This window comes from Schistocerca americana, unplaced genomic scaffold (assembly GCF_021461395.2).
Source record: "Schistocerca americana isolate TAMUIC-IGC-003095 unplaced genomic scaffold, iqSchAmer2.1 HiC_scaffold_283, whole genome shotgun sequence".
NCBI classification, from domain to species: Eukaryota; Metazoa; Arthropoda; class Insecta; order Orthoptera; family Acrididae; genus Schistocerca; species Schistocerca americana.
In genome coordinates this window covers 117,501-122,500 of record NW_025725998.1, presented here as the reverse complement: position 1 = coordinate 122,500, position 5,000 = coordinate 117,501, and the positions used below count along the sequence as shown (strand labels likewise).

The window sequence follows — 5,000 nt, the reverse complement described above, 5'->3', positions numbered from 1 at the left end:
GCTCCAGCACCTCGATCTCACGCTGTACCTCATCCATGCCTACACCGTCGCAGGCTGGCCCTATCTTCTTCAGCGCCAGGAGACGGGACCGACGGAGGGTCGGACCCATCCATCGGCAAGATGGAATGCCGAGGCCCCCCTGGGCAACAGGAGCGTGGAAGTATCCCAGGGGGGTGTCCGCCGGAAGGCGGAACCATCTCCTGACGGCGGCCCGGATGGTAACGTCGGCCGACTTCAATGCACCCACCCGGGTGCGGCTGAGGGCCAGCCCGTGGTACAGGCCAGGGAGAAGTACGTTGGTGAGAGCGTGGAGGCGCTGTTGCGGCTTCAGCGGAGCTCGGGAGATGACGTCAAGCTGCTCCACCAGGTGGCTACGTGGATTGAAGACACAGCGACCCGCCGTGGAAAATTGCAGCCCCAGGTACCGGAAGGTTTCACCCACACGCAGGGCAGGCATGGTGGTATTGCCTGCTGTGAAGGTGACATTGCTGTCCACCTTCACCTTCTTCTCGCGCCCTGACGCGACTAAGGCGAGGGTGAAACACTTCCGGGCGTTGATCTGCAGCCCCAGGTGGGCGAGGGCTGCGGTAGCTGCGTCGATGAGGGACTGCAAGCCCCTCGGGGTCGCTGCAAACAGCAAGACGTCATCTGCAAAGGCCGCAGCGTTGACTCTGCGACCGAGGATCCGAGCTCCGATGTGGGAGGGCAGTTGGCCTAAAACGTAGTCCACCGCAAAGTTGAACAGGAGGGGGGAGAGGGGATCGCCCTGGCGAACGCCCCGTGCTGGCTGCACAGACACGCCCACGCCGGCGCCGTCCGCTATCACTGTCGTGCTGCCCTCGTAGCACCGCTCGACATACTCGACAAAGCAATCCGGCAGGCCATGCGCCTTCAGCACGGGGCGAAGGGCAGCATGATCTACCGAATCGAATGCCTTAGATACGTCGATCGATGCCACAAAGACAGAGCGGCAGGAGCGAACTGCGTCGGTGAGAGCAGTGTCCAAGATGAAGGTATTTTCCAACATCCCATCCCGAGGGATGAATGCCCGCTGACGTTCGTCCACAGCACAAGCGCGCATCAGGCGTGACGCGAGAACCTTGTGAAAGGTCCGCGCCAAGACCGAGCAGACCGTAATGGGGCGAAAGTCAGCGGGGGATGTTGGTGCAGCCGTTTTCGGGAGAAGGGACGTCCGCGCGCGAAGCAGGCGTTCCGGAAGGGCGCGGGCCAGAAGGAAGAGATTCATCACTTTCACCAGGACTTCGTGCGGCAGACGCCGCAACTCCGCTGGGGTAAGGCCGTCCGGCCCGGCTGCTGATCCCCTGGGCGGCAACGCGGCGGCGACCTCCTCATGTGTGACCGGCCCCCATATGCACTCGAGAGCGACAGGCTCTGAGTGCGGGAGGAGGCGGTCACGAATGAAGCCCGCGGTGGAGATGGGCTTCTTGGTGAAGAGGTCCGCCCAGAAGTCCAGCAGACCAGGGATGGCAGGTGGCGGCTGGAGCAGGGTGCCATCCAAGAGGCCGCGCACGCAACGCGCACGCGACCGTCGGAAGGCATCCTGCGTTCTCGCGTACTCCCAGCGGCGCCGCTTGCGCTTCTGCGTCGGCGGCGCGGCAGGCGGCCGCTTCGATGGTTGGCGCGGCCGCTGTGTCCTGGTGATCGATCTCTCCCCTCTGGACCCGACCGACGCAAGGGCATCCGGGAGCATGCCCAGGATGACATCGGGCGGCGTGCCCCGCCCCAGACCGATGACACGATCCAGGGCAGAGAAACGCTGGGCGGAAGCAGGTAGCCCCGCCAGATGCTCCCAGATGGCGGCGTCAGTCGGCCCCTCCGGCGGCGGCCCGGTGGTGTCGGCCGCGAAGTCCTCGGCTGCGTCGACGGGCGGCGCAGCGGCCTCGCCCGCGTCAGGCAGCGGGCTCGCCGCTCCCCGGCAGGACGCCGGCTCTTCCCCCCGACCGATCTCAAGCGCCTCCATGAATTGGCGGACAAGCTGCTTGTGGGCAGCTTGCCGCCGTCGGCACTTGATTGCCTCAAGCGTTCGGTCGGGGAACATCCTGATGAGCTCTTGATTTACAAAGAAGAACCGGGCGTCCCTCTCGAGGAACAGTTCGGCCTCTGCCTTGGCGAGCGACAGGACTTCTTCCTCCGTCCACCTCGCGCGATGCCTCTCCGTGACGATCTCCGCGTTGGCGGCCGCAAGATGTTGGCGGCGGCGATGGACCCCGAGACCGTTCTTGGTTGTAAAGCTGCGGTGGCACTCACTACAGGTATACATAGCTGCAAAAGTTACAAGATTTTCGGCACGGCCGGTTGGCCGGCTAGGTGCTGGGGGAGTTGGGGTGGCACCTTCAGCGGAAGGGCCACCACTTATTCTCTGCTTACTGCCCCCAACTAAAAAAGGGATAGTGCGAGGGGGGGCTGGTAACCCCCCCAAGCCCCTGGTGCGGTCTTCCACTCTGCGAAATCAGCGGGCCCACGAGAAGGGGAGAAGACCGCAGGAGAGGAGAGGCTAAGAGGGCTAGGCCCATGTATTGCGCATCACTCTCCCTGTAACTATAACCCAAGGAAGGCACCTCGCAGCAGCAGCACGACTACATCAAGACCGCACTTCGAGAAGCCAAGTCCGGATGCAGCCACACCGCCGCCACTTGGCCGCCTTAAGAGAGTCATAGTTACTCCCGCCGTTTACCCGCGCTTGCTTGAATTTCTTCACGTTGACATTCAGAGCACTGGGCAGAAATCACATTGCGTCAACACCCGCTAGGGCCATCGCAATGCTTTGTTTTAATTAGACAGTCGGATTCCCCCAGTCCGTGCCAGTTCTGAGTTGATCGTTGAATGGCGGCCGAAGAGAATCCGCGCACCCGCGCGCCCCCGGAGGAGCACGCTAAGGCGGACGCGGCCTCGCAGCAAGGAAGATCCGTGGGAGGCCAAGGCACGGGACCGAGCTCGGATCCTGCACGCAGGTTGAAGCACCGGGGCGCGAACGCCGCGCAGGCGCGCGCATCCTGCACCGCCGGCCAGCACGAGGCCAACCAACGGCGAGAGCAGACCACGCCCGCGCTAAACGCCCGCACTTACCGGCACCCCTACGGCACTCACCTCGCCCAGGCCCGGCACGTTAGCGCTGACCCACTTCCCGACCAAGCCCGACACGCCCCGATCCTCAGAGCCAATCCTTATCCCGAAGTTACGGATCCAATTTGCCGACTTCCCTTACCTACATTATTCTATCGACTAGAGGCTCTTCACCTTGGAGACCTGCTGCGGATATGGGTACGAACCGGCGCGACACCTCCACGTGGCCCTCTCCCGGATTTTCAAGGTCCGAGGGGAAGATCGGGACACCGCCGCAACTGCGGTGCTCTTCGCGTTCCAAACCCTATCTCCCTGCTAGAGGATTCCAGGGAACTCGAACGCTCATGCAGAAAAGAAAACTCTTCCCCGATCTCCCGACGGCGTCTCCGGGTCCTTTTGGGTTACCCCGACGAGCATCTCTAAAAGAGGGGCCCGACTTGTATCGGTTCCGCTGCCGGGTTCCGGAATAGGAACCGGATTCCCTTTCGCCCAACGGGGGCCAGCACAAAGTGCATCATGCTATGACGGCCCCCATCAACATCGGATTTCTCCTAGGGCTTAGGATCGACTGACTCGTGTGCAACGGCTGTTCACACGAAACCCTTCTCCGCGTCAGCCCTCCAGGGCCTCGCTGGAGTATTTGCTACTACCACCAAGATCTGCACCGACGGCGGCTCCAGGCAGGCTCACGCCCAGACCCTTCTGCGCCCACCGCCGCGACCCTCCTACTCGTCAGGGCTTCGCGGCCGGCCGCAAGGACCGGCCATGACTGCCAGACTGACGGCCGAGTATAGGCACGACGCTTCAGCGCCATCCATTTTCAGGGCTAGTTGCTTCGGCAGGTGAGTTGTTACACACTCCTTAGCGGATTCCGACTTCCATGGCCACCGTCCTGCTGTCTTAAGCAACCAACGCCTTTCATGGTTTCCCATGAGCGTCGATTCGGGCGCCTTAACTCGGCGTTTGGTTCATCCCACAGCGCCAGTTCTGCTTACCAAAAGTGGCCCACTTGGCACTCCGATCCGAGTCGTTTGCTCGCGGCTTCAGCATATCAAGCAAGCCGGAGATCTCACCCATTTAAAGTTTGAGAATAGGTTGAGGTCGTTTCGGCCCCAAGGCCTCTAATCATTCGCTTTACCGGATGAGACTCGTACGAGCACCAGCTATCCTGAGGGAAACTTCGGAGGGAACCAGCTACTAGATGGTTCGATTAGTCTTTCGCCCCTATACCCAGCTCCGACGATCGATTTGCACGTCAGAATCGCTACGGACCTCCATCAGGGTTTCCCCTGACTTCGTCCTGGCCAGGCATAGTTCACCATCTTTCGGGTCCCAACGTGTACGCTCTAGGTGCGCCTCACCTCGCAATGAGGACGAGACGCCCCGGGAGTGCGGAGGCCGCCGCCCCGTGAAGGGCGGGGAAGCCCCATCCTCCCTCGGCCCGCGCAAGGCGAGACCTTCACTTTCATTACGCCTTTAGGTTTCGTACAGCCCAATGACTCGCGCACATGTTAGACTCCTTGGTCCGTGTTTCAAGACGGGTCGTGAAATTGTCCAAAGCTGAAGCGCCGCTGACGGGAGCGATTATTCCGCCCGAGAGCATCCCGAGCAAACAGCGGCGCGGGTCCGGGGCCGGGCCAGGTAGGTCCGTCATCCGGGAAGAACCGCGCGCGCTTGCCGGGAGCCCGAGCGCCCAAAGGGGCGAATCGACTCCTCCAGATATACCGCCGGGCAGCCAGCCAGGACACCGGGGCTCTGCCCAACAGACGCGAACCGAGGCCCGCGGAAGGACAGGCTGCGCACCCGGGCCGTAGGCCGGCACCCAGCGGGTCGCGACGTCCTACTAGGGGAGAAGTGCGGCCCACCGCACACCGGAACGGCCCCACCCCGCGGCGAGTGGAAAGGCAACCGGACAC

The 5,000-nt window shown here is 62.6% G+C and overlaps 1 pseudogene; it reads right to left on the bottom strand.

Moving 5' to 3' along the window:
- The window catches only part of LOC124578973, a 7,958-nt pseudogene that overhangs the window by 2,412 nt on the left and 546 nt on the right, over positions 1-5,000 (bottom strand).